Genomic DNA, 18,515 nt, shown 5'->3' with positions numbered 1-18,515 from the left:
CGGAGAGCCGTGGAGAGAGGCCTCCTCAGCTCGCAGTACAGGAGGAGGGGAGTCAGAGCTGCTCTGCGAGCAAGCTGCCCTGGAGGCAAACTAGACAGGGAAGGGGCCGGGCATCACTGACCACCTGTCATGTCACCTGTGATCACAGTAGGATCGGGTGAAGGCCTTATACCCGCTGGTGTGATTGTCATATTCTACCCCATTGTACAGGTGAGGCTCAGAGAGTTAGGTCACTGGCCACTTCCTAGAGTTCCTCCATCCCAGCACACCCTGATTGCTCCCCTAGTGCATGCTGGGACCCCTCCAGCCCCAGAATCCACATGTCTGCTCTCCCCAGTGAACTCCAGGGTAGCTCCATGCAGGGGCCTGGCAGGCAGGCTGGCATTACCTAATTGCTGTCCGGCTGCTTTTGTCCCTTCATTTTTTCAGGCTGCCTGACTCTAAAAGTCTCAGACAGACAAATGAGACTCCAGCCTTGTTCTGTTCGAGCTCCAGCAAAAGGAAGAGATCACAGGCTGTCGCCTCAATGGAGCAACAGCCAGATCCAAAGGCACAAAGCACTGGGGGCAGCGGATGTCTTTAGCGAACGACAAAGCCCAGGCCAGTGCCCTACTTACGGCTGTGACTTTTCTTCTTGGGCTCTGCCTTGTGCTGTGAGGTGCCTGGGGTCAGCATTGCAAGTGCTAGGACTTGATCATCAGCCAGCCTCCCTGGGGAGATGAGCCCTCGTTAGGGCCAAACCTCAGCATCCTAAAAACCTCTCCTACCTCAACCAGGCAGGTGTTTCTGGGTTCAGGGGAGAAGAATCTAGTCAGAGGAATGCATACGGCTGCATGGCCTCGAACAGGCCTTCAGGCTTGGGGACTGGAGCTGGCTGCCCAAGGCGGAACGGGTATAGGCTGCCCATCTGTAAAAGCAGCACTCTGCCACTCTGGGCTCCAGCTCCAAGGCTGTGGCACCTGCCTGGGAAAGAAAAGTCCTTGGAGAGGCTGAGGAGATCTGGCCTTATCCTGTCCTTGTCCTGGCTGGTAAGTGGGGTGGATAGAGCATCCCTGACTCCCTCCTTGAACTGTGAGCATCTCAAGGGCAGGAACTGTCCCCCATAGGACTTGCTATCTCCTGGCACGTTAGCATTTACTGAGCTGTTTGGAGCGTTTTAAGTATGCTAATCCATTTAATCCTCACCTCAACCCTCGGAGGTGTTATTCCCATTTTTCAGACAGGGAAACTGACACACAGAGAGATTAGGTTCATAAAGCTCAAAAATGGGGACTTGAATCCAGGCAGCCTGGCTCCAGAACCCAAATTATTAGCCATTATTCTGTACTGAATAAGTAAATAATACATGAATATATGGAGAAAGGAATGAACGGCTTGTAGAGAGAATGACGTGAAAGTTCTCTGTTCAAAAGTATTTCCTCTATTAACAGTTTCAGGGCCTGTGAATGTGCTATTGAAATGTACATTCAGTTTTAACTAATGTGCTTTTCTCTTCAAAAATGCTCCTAAGAAATTGGGGTGACGGCAGTTATTGGCCATGCTCTGCGGCCCCCGGAATGTCTAGGGGAGGCCCAAGCTCTGGGAAGAACTTAAGCTAATACATGAGGAGAAAGAAACAAGGAGTTGGGTGTTTCTCCAGAGAACCCTGCTAATAATATTAATGATGTGGCACAGGGACAGGAACACAGGCTGTGAAGCCTCTGAGCTGGGTGTGTCTCTCACTGGCTTTGGGGCCTGGGGCGAGTCATGTGGCCTCCCTGACCTCCAGTGGCCCTGTCTGCCAGGGAAATGCTGGTCCCTACCTGACAGCTTATGGTTACATAAGCTATTGTAGTTAATGCATCTGGCACAGGATAGATGGTCAATAAATGGTAGCTGCTATTGTTATTACACAAATTATAGGCAAAAAACTCAAGACAGTAATGATCACCAGTCTGAGCCCCCTTCTTAAAGTGATGCTTGCACTGGTGATCCTATTTCTGGTCTCCTGGACACTCCAGTCATGATACTCCAAGGGCAATAGCTTCTTCTCCCAGTGTCTTTCCTGGTTATCTCCATCCCTTCTCCTGCCACTGCCTTGGCCTGGGTTCCCACTACCTGTCACCAGTACTCAGTCGAGTCTGAGAGATTGAGAGCATCTGTGGTAAAGCCAGCTGGAAGGAGTCCTGCTAACCAACCACCTCTGCTAAGCAGCCACCTCGGCTAAGCAGCCACCTCTGCTAACCAACCACCTCTGCTAAGCAGCCACCTCGGCTAAGCAGCCACCTCTGCTAACCAACCACCTCTGCTAAGCAGCCACCTCGGCTAAGCAGTCACCTCTGCTAACCAACCACTTCTGCCAAACAGTCACCTCTTCCTGTGTCCTTATCTTCTGGCTTCAACTCTGCCACTTGGTGCTCCAGCTTCTCTTCACTCCCCGCCCCCTTTTCTCACTCTTCTCTCTCTGATCATTCCATGGGTCTTTTTGGTTTTGGTTGAGTTCTAATTACATTCCTTAGCAGGTGGCAATGAAGACAGCTTCTCTCCTGCAAGTGCTCATCAAATGGTTGTGCACAATAAACTTGGACAAGAGGTAAAAAGAAGCCTGGCCCCTGGGGACAGGGATGGCGCAGTAGGAGAACCCCTCATGCAGCAAGTACTCCGACGATGCAGAGTGAAGATTTGCAGACTTACCATGTGTCCTGGCATAATGCCATTTGTCTATCTGCCACACAAGAACAGAAATTCTTCGTTCTGAGCACATGGAAGCTGAGAAGGTGGTTGGAGGCAACAGGTGCTTAATGAAGGTCCTGGTCATTCACTCTGCCAAGGACTAATAATAATAACTAGCCTTTAGGGAAGGCGTCATAATTTACTCCTTTCAAAAACTCTCACTTGAACCTCATGACCACCCCACGAGGTAGAGAGAGAAATGGTATCATGAAGCCCTTTTCAGATGAGGAAAGTGAAGTCTTGAGAGTTTAAATGACTTACCCAGGGCCCAGGCCACAGGGCTGAGCACCTGAACCATTTTCCCATCACTTCTCTCAGCTCCTTTCAGGGTTGCACACTCAGCCACTGACCTACCCAGCAGTCCCATGATGCACCATCCCCTCACTGGGCCCCAGGTGCTGAGCAGTTTTGAGAAAATCATGTGGCCATGAGGACTGTGACCAGCACAGACTCCAGCCTCCAGCCTCAGCCCTCTACTTGCTCCACACTTCTTTCCCATGCATGGCCTGCACTCTCGTCATTCCCCTTGACACACTTCCCCACTGTTTCCTCTGTCCTCTGATATCTCCTCTGACACTCAGCGAGTCGGCCTTGCCCCCTCTTCTTCCAGATGATTGAGCACATTTCAGCTCCACGCATACAAACACTCCCCACTCTTGTCTTCTCTCCTTCCGTCCCAGTGCCACAGGAATTCTTCTTCCTGTTCGAGGCCTCCCCTCAATGCAGCCCTCAGCTCACCTGCTTCTGGCTGTCCAGGGTCCCATTCACCCACGATCCGTCAGCATCACTAGCCCCTTCCCGCCCATGAACATGCCCTGTTACCCCTCCGGACTTCCCTGCCTACTCTGCCTTCCTATTCAGCCTAACCTACTGAAAAAAAAAAGTCTGCACCAGGGTCTGTCAACCTCAGCACTCCTGACACTTCGCACCAGACAGTTCTTTGCTGTGGGGGCTGTCCTGGGCACTGTAGGACATTTAGCGGCATTTCTGGCCTCTACCCAGGGGAGATGCATTCCTTTCCATTTAGAAGAAGATCAAAGGACTCTAGATGCCAGTAGTGACAGTTGTGATCATTCCCCAATAATGACAGATGTTAAGATGTTTTAGTGCCCCCAACCCAGATGATACAGTTGTTGACAACTTCAAGTTATGACAACCAACGAAAAATGTCTCCAGACCTTGCCAAATGCCCCCTGTAGGACAAAATCTCCCACCATTGAGAACCACTGGTCTACACTGTCCATTCCACTTCATTATCCCTGGCCACTCGTCAATTCACTTTTAATTCAGTTTCCATGTCTTCTCCAATCTCTTGGAACTGCCTTAGCCAGCATTCCCTCCACCCCATATTATTAGATCACTTGTGTTCATGTCACTGACCCCTGCTGCCCTAGTGGAGCTGTTTACCGCCTCTTCCTTCTGGAGCCTCTCTGCTCTAAGGGCTCTGGATACAGGTCCTGTTAGTTGCCCTCCAAATGCCAGCCTTTTTCCTACCTTCTGTCAGTGGGAGCTCAGTTTCCACTACAGAGGCTGAAATATTATTCACTTTCCCAGCCTCCTTGCAGTAGGACAGGGTAATGAGATCTAAGGGAGAGTCTACCTTAGAGAGCTTCTGGGAAATATTTTCTTTCCTGATAAAGGGGAAGAAGGGATGCAAGGAGAAAGCCACATTATTGGTGAAAGTGTGATGTTGGGTGCTGCTGCAGCCATCTTGCAAACACGAGAAAAAGCCCAAGTGAAGCCTGGCTTATAAGTAACTGACCCAGCCCTGGAACTGCTTCCTTCTAGATGTCTTACAGAAGAATAAATGTTCCTATTAGATAAACCAATTTTAGTCAGCTATCCCATTACATGCAGTCAAAGTATCCTAACGGATCCAGCTTCTGAGACTATACTCTGTCTTTATTCCCCTCAAACTTCTCTGGCTGATCCTTCACCATCTGTTTCTAGGTCTCTTCTTCCTGCTCTCCTGACGCATTGATGTTTCTGGGTTCCACTGTTCTTCTCACTCCTGTCCACTCCCTTTGTTTTCATCTCATCCTAGACACTGATGTCCCACAATCTGAGTCTCACCAAGCCTTCCTTTTGCCTGGGCTTTAGCCCCTTTGCTCCAGTGGTCTGCTCACACATGCTCACTTTGTGGCTTCTTTTGCCAGCCCCCTCCTAATGCTGGAGTTTCTCAGGGCTCATTCCTGAGCCCTTTTCTAGCTATACTTTCCCTCCCTGGTGACCTCTTCCATTCATGCATGTTTAAGTGCCATTTATATACCGAAAATTCAAATTTGTATCTAGATCCCAGAGTTCTCTGTTGAGGTCTGGACTTGAAAATGCAGCTGCCAGTTTGCTGTCTTGACTAGGAGCGTCCCACAGAGCCTCATACACACATGCCCAAAGCACAGCTCACCCCCTTCTCTTAGAAACTGTTCCTGCCTGTGTCCTCCAGCTCAGCGACTCACACCACCGTCCTCCCAACAAGCACCTACAGCTTAACAGGATGCCTCCTTTTCCTCATCTGGCATGTACCAGGAACTACCACATCCCCCACATTTTACCTACAAAATAACTCTCAACTCTGCCCTTTCTCCGCACCGCTGCCTTAGTTCTGGCTGCTGTGGGTGCAGGAGTCGCCTCCCGGTTGCCCTCGCCACCTCCATTCTTGCTTCTCTCCTATCCACTCTCCACCCCACCATGCAGAGGGACATTTCTAAATGCAAACCATACCATGTACTTTTTCTGCTTAGAATTCTTCAATAACCCATCATTCCCCTCTACCAGTGATTTTCAGGCGGTTTTTGGCATCAGACCTCCAGTGTAAAATAAATTAAAGCAGAATTGTTAACAGTTGAAGTTAGGGAAGGCACTGAAGACCCTCCCAGATCCTCAGCCTTCCCCTAGTCCAGCACACAGATAGGCACACACATAGATACACACACACAAACCAGTTCCTACATTTGTTCTGTGCAGACCATAGATGCTATCTAGTCTGCCCCACCTGAATACACAGGAAGGCCCTCTGCCATATCCCTGGTAACATCCAGCATCTGTTGGATACTTCCAAATGACATGCAGTTCACTACTTTACAAGACCCACTTCAGGGTCATACAGGCTGAATATCCCTCACGCAAAATGCTTGGAATCAGACATGTTTCAGATTTCAGATTTGGGAGTATTTGCATTATACTTACTGGTTGAGCAGCCCTAATTGGAAAATCTGAAATTCGAAATGCTCCCATGAGAATTTACTGTGAGCATGTCGGCACTCAAAAAGTTTTGCATTTTGGATTTTCATTGTTCAGATTAGGGATGCTTAACTAGTATTTTGAAAGTCAAAAAAGTATTCAAGCCATTTTTGTAACCACCTCCCATTTAGGGCCCAGCATAACCTGTAAGTTGGTACTAGCAAGGCTCGCCTCGCCAGCCTCGGTAGGACTTGGGGGTGGCTAGGACCAATTTGCAGTTGGGTGTGAACAGAATAGAGGATGCTCTGAGCACCCATTACATTACCACACAGTGCTGTCTCAGCAGTCCGTTGTTGGCATGTATTTAGCCAGTTGGGGCAGGCTGCTAGTCATCTGTGAAACCAGACGACTCTGAACCATAGAAACAATACCTCTGCTTGGGTTTCTTTTTCCCAGAGAATTCCAGGCCACTCTGCATCTCTGGAAGGGATGATATGGTCACATACAGCAGAGGCTCTGGAACACAGACGACTCTAGGTTCAAACCCCAGCTCTGCCATTTGAGAGGCATGTGACTGGGACTAGATGCCCATTCTAAGCCTCAGTGTCCTCACCTGTAGGGTGGATCATCGTTAGGATAAGGCCTGTGTTTATCAAGTGCCAAGTGCTGTGTAATTTCTTAACAATCGGTAGTTGTTAGGGGACACCCTTCACCAGCTCTTCCAGCCTTCCCACCCGGCTTGGAAGTAGGTGCTTCTGCACTTTGTGAAGTGAGGGAGGAGTAGCTCATGACTTTCTCCTCACACCTCACTCACTGCTCCCCAAGTCGGGGGGCGACGTGACTGACTGATGAGTTTGCACAGCCCTGGCTGAGTTCCCCCACCCCCTTATTTAGACACCTGCGCCCTTGGGGTCAGCTGTCCAGGCAGCCTCGGTCCCCATGAGGGGAGGAATCTGGTCTGCCATTGAGGGCAGGAGGATTAGGGCATCTCTTGTGGCCACTGCATCTAAGCACTGAATCCAGGGGGATGTTTTCTATTGGTCTCCAGACCCCATAGTAGCTTTTAGAAGGGTGGGCCCAGGCAGCAGGTGAGAGCTTGTTTAGGGTGAATGTCAGGGGTCCTCTGGCTCTGAAAATCTTTGATTCTAAGTCTGTTAGATACGAGATCATAAGGGGGTGCATCTGTCTCACCCACCCTAACATCTGGGGAACTAAAAATCACCCCTTGCTTCCTTGCAAAGGAGCAGGAGGAGACCGGAAAGGACCAGGACAAAATGGGGCCCTGGCATCTTTCTGGATGTGTGGCAGAGCCCCATGGAATTGGGGGCTGATGCAAGTAGAGTACTTAGCACACTGCCTGGCACAGAGTGAGTGCTCAGTGCGTGCTGGCCTGTGGTGCTGGGTGTTAGGAGAGGCAGCTTTTATTGGAAAGAATAAAGAATCGTACACATAAAACATCTGGTCACAGCCTCTCCCACTGTCAGGGCCCTTGGTGGCTTACCATGGTCTCAGGAGCAAAGGGCCCCCTACCAGAGCTTGAAAACCCACACAGTCACTCCATCTACCTCCTGGCCTCCGCTCCTGCTGCTGCTCACCTGTGCCAGCCACAAGGAAAGGACTTCCTTCAGTTCTTCAGGGAGCCTCTTCCTGTCTCAAGACACTTGCACTCAGGAACTTGTCTCTGCTGCACTTCCCTCCACCTACTCAAGGCCTAACCAGCCTTCTTCTGACAGGTCATGGTTTGCTTCCTTAGGAAATGACCTCTGACCATTCCTGGTTCCCTCCCCATCATGTGTGTCCCTTTGTGTCCATCTCTCCAGAACCCAGGGAGAGCTGTCCAGTCAGCACCCTGCTGTTAGGATCTGGCTGCTCACCAAGTAGAGACACCAAGGGAAAAGTGGCCCTAGTGAAGAGATGCAGCCTTAGGTAGGGATTAGCTCTGAGTTTCCCCGGCTGCTGTCATCACCCCTGCATGCCTACACCTGGAGCCTCCATGTGCCCTGTTTCCAGGTATCTCTTGGAACCCAGGCACCTCAGCCCCATCCCTTCCTTTGCAGGGGCAGGTGTCTGGAAGAGCACTGGTGAGCACAGGTCTGCAGCCACATGACAGTTTCAGCCTCCAGGCTGGGGCAGGAGGCAGGTGGTAGCCAAGGCACTGCACTCTTCTCCGAGAAGAAATGAGAGTTGCTTTTTAAAGCCCAATTACAGCACAGGTGCAAGAGTAATTGTACAGCGTGTTCGCATGTGGCTGAGATTTATATCTCATAAGGCAAGAGCTGGTGCCCAACTCGCCTGCCTTTCTGGCTTGTCCAACCTGGTTGTGCCCACTGACGTGGCTCAGTTTGTCACTCAGTCTGAAAAGTAGCTGAGGAAAGTTCGTGAAGGCAGAGGCCAGTGTTAAATGAGATAACTCCTAGAACATGCTTTGGAAACAGTAAGTGATGGGGCAAAATTGCTGTCACCACTTTTGTCCACTGGGGACAAAGAGGCCTGCCTGGGAGGACTGGATAAAGAGGAGCGAAAAGAAATATCCAGGGTGGTACTATTCGTAGGATAATTTGCAGAATCCATTAGAGAAGTGCCTTGAATGATCCTAGGGCTTTCTCCACTTGCAAGATCAGGGAGGAAATTAGAGTGCTGTCTTCAAGTGATAATAATTATTAATAATAGCAATTAACAGTAATTATCTGTCAAGCATTGTGCTAAGCACTTCCCATGTCTGTGATGGTTAATTTTATGTGTCAACTTCACTGAGCCACAGGATACGCAGGCGTTTGACCAAACACTATTCTGGGTGTGTCTGTGAGGCTGTTTCTGGATGAGATTCCCATTTGAATTGGTAGACGGGGCACAGCAGATCATGTTCCCTAATACAGGTGGGCCTCATCCAATCAGGCGAAGGCCTGAATAAAACAAAAGGGTTTGCCCTCCCTTGAGTAGGAAGGAACTTTTCCTCCTTGACTGCTTTGAGCTGTGGCATCATCTTTTCCGGCCTTTAGCTGGGAGCTCACACCTTCAAGACCCTCCTGGGTCTTAGGCCTTCAGACTGGAGCCGGAATTAAAACATCGGTTTTCCTGGGTCTCCAGTTTGCCAACTGGAGATCTTGGGACTCGTCAGTTTTCATAATAGCATGAACCAATTCTTTATAATACATTTCTCCCCCACCCCTTCTCTATATCATAGATACATGCTCTTGGTTCTGTTTCTCTGGAGAACCTTAATACAATGCCTCATCTCATTTAGTTCTTTTTTTTGAGACACAGTTTCACTCTGTCACCCAGGCTGGAGTGCAGTGGCATGACCTCGGCTCACTGCAACCTCCACCTCCCAGGTTCAAGCAATTCTCCTGCCTCAGCCTTCCAAGTAGCTGGGATTACAGGTGCCCGCCACCACTCCCAGCTAATTTTTGTATTTTTAGTAGAGACAGGGTTTCACCATGCTGGCCAGGCTGGTCTTAAACTCCTGACCACAGGTGATTCGTCCGCCTTGGCCTCCCAGAGTGCTGGGATTACAGGCACGAGCCACTGCGCCCGGTCTCATTTAGTTCTCATTATAGTGCTGTCAGAGAGGGACTGTTATCTTCTCCATTTCATAGATAAAGAAACTAAGGTTCAAACATGCCAGATGACCTGCCATGGTCACACACGGCCTGGAGTGGCAAAGCCAGGAGCACACTCGAGCCACCTGAGTGCAGACACCTCCCATGTGCAGAGTGACTTGGCCAAGGAGCACTTTACAAGAAGGGGTTAACTCGACAGCTGAGTCCCCTTAGTCCAGAGCACCTCAACCCTGATGGCACATCAGGATCAAAAATACCAATGGCTGTGCCGCATCCCAGGCCAAGGGACTCAGAATCCTAGGGGGAGGTGGGTCTGCGAGCCACCTGTCTGGATATGTTCTAAAAATGTCTCAGGTGGCTTCAGAACAGCCAGGGGTGGTCAGGAAGGGCCCCAGAGGCTGCATGGGGGAGAGGGACTGCCCGTGCTAAGCCCCTCCCTCCCTCCACCCTACCCCCTCAGGACGCTGGCTTGCACCCTGACCTTGGCAGAGCATGGCCTTCCGTAGCTGCCCAGAGGGCCCCCTGCATGCTCTCTGGTTAACACATTCCACCTGCAGCCGGGCAAACTAGCACAGCCTCCAGGCCCAAGAGAAAACAGACTAAAAGTCTCCTTTTTTTTTTTTTTTTTTAATTGGGTCAAGAGAAAAACAGAATTATAAAAAATGCAAGTCATGGTTAGAACTCCTGTGGTGCTCAGGACGCTGCTCTGCTCTGCGTCCTCTACATGTGAGAGCCAGTAGTACTGTGAGGGGGATGGGACAACAGTGACAGCAGCATCAGCAATGGCCACTTAGCCACCGAGAGCGGCATCGCGTGCCAGGCACCGTGTTGGCTGCACTCCTGCATCATCTCAGCCTGGCCTCGTGGACGACCCGTGATTAGCTATTATTAAGGCCCTTTTACAAATGAAGAGGCTGCCATGAAATAACTGGCAGGGCGGACCACTAGGAAGCGAGCCAGCTTTGCCTGGGGCACAGCCGCGCACAGCCTCAGCGGGGGTGTGCTTGGCCATATCTTCTGGGTGGTCTTGTCTCTTCTCACTGGTTGCACTCAGGTGACCCGAGACACCCAGAGCTGGGAGCCAACCAATGCTGGCGGCACACAGAGCTCCGCGCCGCCGAAGTTCTCCCTCCGCCACCGGGCTGCTCTGCGGTTTGGAGAAATCAAGAGAGAACATTCAACCTGTTGTGCCTTCACGTGGCCGATGTGACAGACCCTCCAGGACCTGGGCTGGGGGGAGGTCTGTAAATACCCTGGGGGTCTCCCATGTACCAGACCCAGCGGGACCTCGGCTTCTCCTCCCGATGACCTTTAGGAAGGACTCCCTGTCCTGTCTGTTTTCTGAGCTGCTCCTCCACAAGCCTTCCCACATCACTCCCACCCACAGATGCAAACCCAGCGGGATGGGAAAGGCAGGCCAGAGCAGGGCAGGAAGGACCCACTTCCGGTGTCACATGCTATGCCGTAGACGTCATTTTCCTCCCTACATTAAACAATATTCACTCTTTCATTCGGCTCACATTCATGAGCCCTTGGGCTGAGTTGGGGGCTGGGGCTGCCAAAACACACAGCCAGCAAGCTGGTGCGTCTTGCGGTTAGTGGAGTAAATGAACAGTTACAAGTTGTCATGCAATATGGCCATGGCAATATCGGAAACATATTCGAACTCCCGCGGTAGCCCAGAGAAGGCGTGGCTAATTTTGCAGTACTGTGGGGTGCTGAGTAAGGGGACTCCAGAAAGATCATTTTAAATAGGACGTGGCCTCCTAGCACACTGGCCAAGCTTAGCCTCCTCCCTGGAGCTTGATTAGGCCATTCCCACCATCCCAGGACTCCCCTGTTCGGATGCAAACAGCACATCGTCCTCCATGTCACAGCTGCACTCTTAATTCTGCAGACAGTTCTGCCTTGCTTTGCGCAGCAATGTTTGTTTGGTTGTTGCTGTTGCTTTGTTTCGTCCATGGCCTCCTCTCTTAACTGGATTTTAAGTTCCTTGAAGGCAGGGATTATTTCTGGTATTTTGCTGTCTCTAGGAGCTGAGTCAGTGTTGAGCATCATGGAATGTATAGTAAACACTTCTTGAGTTGGCGGCTGAAAGGTGATTGAAGGGTTGGGACCTATCAATTTGACAGCTGGTAGCAAGCAGGGTGTGGAAACTCAGTGAGGACAAAAGTGGAGAGAGGGAACTGTGTTGCTGCAAGTGATGCTTTTTATCTGAGAACGGGTAATGCAAACCTTTAACCTGGAGGAGGCTCAGTGGAAAAGGTGGACAGTGTTTCTGTTTGTCACCATCTGGCTTTTCACAATATAATTTATGACTCACATGTAGTCAAATATAACTGCAAAATTAATTTCAAAGTCATATATCGGGTTGAGGATTATGTGCTATTTGGAGTTATTAAAACTACTGCTCTGTTCTACAGTAAAGGAGGAGAGGAAAGAGTCAGAGAGTCTATTCTGTTCAGAGAGCAAAAAGGCTCAAAGAGGTAATACACTTCCTTTCTAGGTTCTAGTTTTATCGGGGGAAAATAAATAAGCTTATATTAAAGTAAATAAGCTTATATTAAAATTATCTTTTATTATTAATTTTGTTTCCTTTTTCTTTTTTTCTTTTCTTTTCTTTTTTCTGTTGCCCAGACTGGAGGGCAGCAATGTGATCTCAGCTCACTGCAACCTCGACCTCCTGGGCTCAAGCAGTCCTCCCGCCTCAGCCTCTCAAGCAGCTGGGACTACAGGTAGGCAACACCGTGTCCAGCTAATTATTTTATTTTATTGTAGAGACAGTGTCTCACTTGGTTGCCTAGGCTGGTCTCAAACTCCTGGACTCAAGCGATCCTCTCACCTTGGCCTCTCAAAGTGCTGGGATTACAGACTTGAGCCATCGCACCTGGCCTAGTATTAATTTTGATCAGAGTACTATGTATACATTATTTAAACATCAATAGATGCTACGAGGTTTATCATGAAAAGCAGAGATTCCTTACAAGCACTTTCAACTCTTTTTAGGCACTTTTCTGATATTTTGTTCCATAGGGGTGTGTGTGTGTGTCTGTGTGTGTAAAGACAGTAGCTTGCTCTGTCTGACACCTAGGCTAGAATGCAGTGGCACGATCACAGTTCACTGCAGCCTTGAACTCCTGGGCTCAAATGATCATCCTGCTTCAGCCTCCTGAGTAGCTGGGACCACAGGTGCATGCCATCACACCTGGCTAATTTTAAAATTTTTTGTAGGGACAGGGTCTCACTATGTTGCCCAGGCTGGTCTGGAACTCCAGGCCTCAAGTGATCCTCCTCCGTCGCCTCCCAAAGTGCTGGAATGATAAGCATAAGCCACTGTGCCCAGCCTTTCTCCATAGTTTTAAGTAATATATTTCTTGATTCTTTTCGTTTTACACACATATTAACTTCCTACTATGGAAGAGAAGAGTTTTGCTTTTATATAATATACATACATGCACATTCACAATCATTCTTCAATATAGTATTTCACCTTTTCTGGATAAATTAAAACTCAGAATTTATGTTGATATGCCTCTGCAAATAGAAGTATTGTTTATAGATAAGCCTCAGAGTTTACTATAATGGCATTTCCTTTCTGGTACAATGTTTTGTTTCTCCTGGAGTTAATAATCACAGTGTTTATGTGTGCTCAAATTTGTAGGCACCTTTCGCGAATTCTTCCAACCTCTTCTAAAAACTCTTCTTAATATAGGCAAACACATGAAGTATGTGATCAGGTCTTCTGTCCTTGTTATGATTGAATCCAGATAGCTAGTGTCCTTCATCCTGCTGCTTCACTCTGAATTGATAGGTGTCTAGGCCAGGGGTCCCCAACCCCCAAGTCATGAACTGGTATCGGTTCATGGCCTGTTAGGAACCCGGCCCACAGCAGGAAGTGAGCAGCAGCAATCGGGCATTACTGCCTGAGCTCTGCCTCCTGTCAGGTCAGCAGCGGCATTAGATTCTCATGGACCTCAAACCCTACCATGAACTGTGCATGCAAGGGATCTAGGTTTCATGCTCTTTATGAGAATCTAATGCCTGATGATCTGAAGTAGAACAGTTTCATCCCAAAACCATCCCCCAACCCTGTCCAACCCCATCCCAGCACATGGAAAAGTTGCCTTCCATGAAACTGGTCCCTGGTGCCAAAATGGTTGGGGACTGCTGCTCTAGACCTACTACCCTATGTTGCCCTGAAATTCCCTTCACCTCTCTCCTGTGTTGAACTAGCTGTTTCATGTGTCACTTTTTGTTGGTTTACTCCCTTGTTTTATTGAAGCACAACCCTTAGCAACTTCTTGAGAAAGGGCCCACAGAAAGTGAATTTATTTAGACTTTTCTTATCTGAAAAACTCTTGAATTCATCCTCACATTTAATTGATGATGCAAAAGTCATTTTCCTTCTGAATCCTGAAAGCATTGCTCTGTCGTCTTCTAGTTTCCAACAGTGTTGGTGAGACATCTGAATGCCATTTTGATTCCTGATCCTACATGTTTTTCTGGAAGTTTTACGATCACCTCTTTGTCCCTGGTGTTCTAAAAATTTACATTGATATCTATGTTTTACAATGTTCCAGGCACTTGGTGCAAATTTTATGATATTATTTCTTTAATAATTTTCTACTCTCCATTTTTGCTCTCCTTTCTTTCTGAAACTCCTATTAGTTTGAGGCTGGACTTCTTGAATGGATTCTCTGTTATGGTTTTCTTTTTTTTTAAATCTTTTCTCCTATTGCTCATTTATCCCTTTATTCTATTTTTCCAGCCCTACTATTCAACTCTTCTACTGAAGCATTCATTCCTCTTATGAACGCCTTAATTTATACAAGCATTTTTTTTTTTTTTTGAGACGGAGTCTCACTCTGTTGTCCAGGCTGGAGTGCAGTGGCCGGATCTCAGCTCACTGCAAGCTCCGCCCCCTGGGTTTACGCCATTCTCCTGCCTCAGCCTCTCAAGTAGCTGGGACTACAGGCTCCCGCCACCTCGCCCGGCTAGTTTTTTGTATTTTTTGGTAGAGACGGGGTTTCACCGTGTAGGCCAGGATGGGCTCGATCTCCTGACCTCGTGATCCACCCGTCTCGGCCTCCCAAAGTGCTGAGATTACAGGCTTGAGCCACCACGCCCGGCCTACAAGCATTTTCTAATTCTATAAATGCTCCTGTTTTTATCCTGTTCTTGTTTCATGTATGAAATATCTTCCAATTCCTTAAGGATATTGATTTTAGTTTATTTGGAGTTTCATTCTGCTTTCTGCATTATTTCAGTGTTGGGGTTTCCCAAGTTTCTTTTTCTATTTGGTTAGTTGGATCACTGGCATTTGTGTTAGAGGCTTTCCTTGAGCCTAACATACGTCTGAAGAGGCTTAGCTGTCCTTTATTCTCTTCATCTTTAAGAATGGCACGCTTAAAAAAAAGCTATTTGGATGTTCTGGGTGTGTAGCTATTATAATTCTTATAGCTTGGGCTCTGGAGTCAACTAGTCCTGTCTTCATCGTGTTTATCCTCTAGCTCCGTTACCTTGCGCTAGAGAGCCAACTTCTGTAAGCCTCATTTCCTTATATGTTAAAATGGAGATGGTGATAATAGTTAGGACCATGGCTGGGACCAGAGTCTGATACTGTCAGGTGCTGATGCTGCACTTGTGTGACCCTGAAAATGAGTATCTCCTTAAATTTTGTGCCCTGAGTGCCTTACTTCCCCCCCACATCCTCCCCAACAAGCTTACACGGCAGCTTGGAGTATTCAGCAGAAAAATACATTGTAGGTGTTCGGCACCAAACTGGCCTATAATAAATCCCCAATAGACATGAGCTGTTAATTACAGCATGTGTGACATAAAGATTATTAATGTAAAATACTTACTTAATACACACATATTTTTAGTGTATTAAATAAGCATTTAGTACGTCAAAATCATTTAATGACATTAACATATTTATTGACATTTGGTGCTCTATGAAGTGAAGAGAATTAGAAAAGAGAGGGAAAATGGAGGGGGTACCCAAAAAATAGTGTGAAGAAAGGATTATAATGATAAAAAATAGAAAAAACAAAGGGAAAACAATCCAAATCTACCGAAGAAAGGCTCACCTGGGAGACAGAAAACAATGTCAAGGAAACAGGCTGGAGCTGCAGCTTGAGCAATTTTGCTGGTGAAGAGAAACGCCATCGTTGTAATGAGGAATGAGTTAATAAGAAAAGGCTAGAGTCCCTTTCTCTTAGGAAAAGAGGGAGTGACTGATTGTTTGAGGCTTCCTGAAGGAACAGAAACAGCCTGAAGCCTGAAAGAAGACGCTCCTTTATAGCCTGTTTCCCGGTTTCAGTGCTCGCCAGCCACTGCTGCTGCTTCCCCTGTTGTAGTTGATCGTTGGTGTTCTGGGCTTGCGGCTCAAGGTGAGTTAAGTCAGGAGCAAGACAAGTTTATAGGAATGAGGCCGGGCGCGGTGGCTCAAGCCTGTAATCCCAGCACTTTGGGAGGCCGAGATGGGTGGATCACAAGGTCGGGAGATCGAGACCATCCTGGCTAACAGGGTGAAACCCTGTCTCTACTAAAAAATACAAAAAAAAAAAAACAACTAGCCGGGCGAGGTGGCGGGCGCCTGTAGTCCCAGCTACTTGGGAGGCTGAGGCGGGAGAATGGCATAAAACCCAGGAGGCGGAGCTTGCAGTGAGCTGAGATCCCGCCACTGCACTCCAGCCTGGGTGACAGAGCAAGACTCCGTCTCAAAAAAAAAAAAAAAAAAAGTTTATAGGAATGAGAAATAAATACACAAGCACTTGAGATACCTTTCATTCTTAAGATTATGGGAAATAAAAACATTATGAAGAAAGAAAGAAAACCCCCCAATACCATAATGAAGTGAAAAATCAAGATGAATTTAGAAAAATATAAAAGGGTACAAGGAGGCCGGGCGCAGTGGCTCAAGCCTGTAATCCCAGCACTTTGGGAGGCCGAGACAGGCGGATCACGAGGTCAGGAAATCGAGACCATCCTGGCTAACACGGTGAAACCCCGTCTCTACTAAAAAATACAAAAAACTAGCCGGGCGAGGTGGCAGGCGCCTGTAGTCCCAGCTACTCCGGAGGCTGAGGCAGGAGAATGGTGTAAACCCGGGAGGCGGAGCTTGCAGTGAGCTGAGATCGGGCCACTGCACTCCAGCCTGGGCCGCAGAGCGAGACTCCGTCTCAAAAAAAAAAAAAAAAAAAAAAGTACCAGGAAATGATTTTGTTCTTCAAACTTATGACCTTCGCAATTTAAGAGCTCTTTGTTGCTGGGCTCAGTCTAACGTACACACAGAAAGCCATGTGAGTGCCTTGATGCTCTGCTCCTCTTTGGGCCTAAAGGCTGTGGGGCGGCCTTTCTGGACAGGAGAGCGGAAGGCCAGCAAGTCTGAGACCTCTGGGAGAGAGAGGAGGAGGATACACCCACCACCTCCCAGGCATGTCTCACAGAGAATCTAAGAAGCCACCAGCCACAGGAGCATGTTGTTTAATAAACCATTGGAACTTCCTGGAATCCCATGATTTCTTTGTGTTCTGGTGGCATTTAGGGAATTGATTGAAAAATCAAAGCTATTTAAAAATGAAATAAAGCACTCCTGTGGGGTGTTTGATCTGTCACTCAAACCTTTACTGACGAGCTTAGGCAACCTGGGAGGAGCTAAGGCCACTAACCCTGTGTGCTGGGGGAGGGGCAGGCACTCTGGAGGGTGGACAGAAGGCAGGTTCTTACACAAGGTCAGAAAGAGCGGAATAAAATTATTATGTCATTTGAGCTGGAGCATCTGACTGGTCCGCCTTCTTGGAGTTACAGCAAGAACTAAGAGTGTTGGCACAACCACTCTTGTGTCCAGGGCGGAGGGGAGGCTGTTTCTGATTTCAGTGGAAGGATACTCCCATCTGCTTTAGAACATGAGTTCTGTACTCAGCAGAGATGGGGCAGGTCCTTTGGAGCTTGAACTCCCAGGGACCTGCTCTGAAAAACAGGCATCCACTGCCACCCATGTTTGCTGGTAGGACAATCAGTGAGACAACGCAGCACGGTGTCGGGCTCAGGGATGCACACAGAGTAAGTGTTCATTACGTGGCAACTGTTATGAAGAACCTGGTTAAACTGGGCTGCACAGTTCAGCCCCTTTGCTTTGGAGTTTGCCTTAAACAGGTTCATTGCTGGTGTTCGTTGGTCTCCTAAGGGCCCCGCTGAGTACCCAATACGTAAATGCTGGGAGACTGGCACTGCTGTCAGCCACTCATTCTTTCAGCAATTATTTATTGAATACTTACATGTGTAAGACAGAGTCTGGTTGCTGGGCATCTAGCACTAAAACATCCCTGTCCTTGTGGAGCTTACGTTCATTACAGAAAACAAACAAGAAATACATGGTCCGTCAGGGAGTGATGCATGCTACAGAAAAAATAACAGGGTAGGGAGGAAAGGGAGCATAGGTTTGGGGTGGGAGGTGGCTGGGGGTTTTTTTATTTTTTATTTTTTGAGACAAGGTCTCACTGTGTCACCCAGGCTAGAGTACAGCGATCTCTGCTTACTGTAACCTCTGCCTCCCGGTTCAAGTGATTCTAGTGTCACAGCCTCCTGAGTAGCTGGGATTACAGGCACGCACCACCAGGCTTGGTTAATTTTTGTATTTTTAGTAGAGATGGGGTTTCACTATGTTGGCCAGGCTGGTCTCAAACTCCTGGCCTCAAGTGACCCACCTGCCTCTGCCTCCCAAAGTGCTGGGATTACAGGCATGAGCGACTACACTTGGCCAATGGCTGTTTTACATGGGATAGTCAAGGGTGGTCTTGACGTGAAGGTGACATTAAGTTGACCTGAAGGAAGCAAGGGAGATGTATTAATAATTAGAGGAAGAGCCAATTGTGATGGCTCACACCTATAATACTAGCACTTTGGGAGGCTGAGGTGGGAGGATCATTTAAGGCCAGGAGTTTGAGACCAGCCTGGGCAAGACAGTGAGACCCTGTCTCTACAAACAATAAAAAAATTAGCCAGGCATGCTGGTGGCTAGGCTACTCAGGAGGCTGAGGCAGGAGGATCACTTGA

General features: G+C 48.2%; 2 long non-coding RNA genes across 4 annotated transcripts in view; both read right to left on the bottom strand.

Annotated features, from left to right (window-relative positions):
- The window catches only part of LOC117079336, a 39,048-nt gene extending 31,463 nt beyond the window's left edge, over positions 1-7,585 (bottom strand). For all 3 annotated transcript variants that reach the window (XR_004435373.1, XR_004435372.1, XR_004435374.1), the window contains exons 1-2: positions 7,488-7,585; positions 6,218-6,372 (exon numbers count right to left, since the gene is read on the bottom strand). This is a non-coding gene — a long non-coding RNA (uncharacterized LOC117079336). The remainder of the gene's footprint in view (positions 1-6,217; positions 6,373-7,487) is intronic.
- Positions 7,586-10,131: 2,546 nt separating this feature from the next.
- LOC117079335 overlaps positions 10,132-18,515 on the bottom strand; it is a 58,209-nt gene continuing 49,825 nt past the window's right edge. The window contains exon 3 of the long non-coding RNA XR_004435370.1: positions 10,132-10,599. This is a non-coding gene — a long non-coding RNA (uncharacterized LOC117079335). The remainder of the gene's footprint in view (positions 10,600-18,515) is intronic.

This window comes from Trachypithecus francoisi, unplaced genomic scaffold (assembly GCF_009764315.1).
Source record: "Trachypithecus francoisi isolate TF-2019V2 unplaced genomic scaffold, Tfra_2.0 Lachesis_group7, whole genome shotgun sequence".
NCBI classification, from domain to species: domain Eukaryota; kingdom Metazoa; phylum Chordata; class Mammalia; order Primates; family Cercopithecidae; genus Trachypithecus; species Trachypithecus francoisi.
This window is presented reverse-complemented; position numbering and strand designations above follow the sequence as displayed.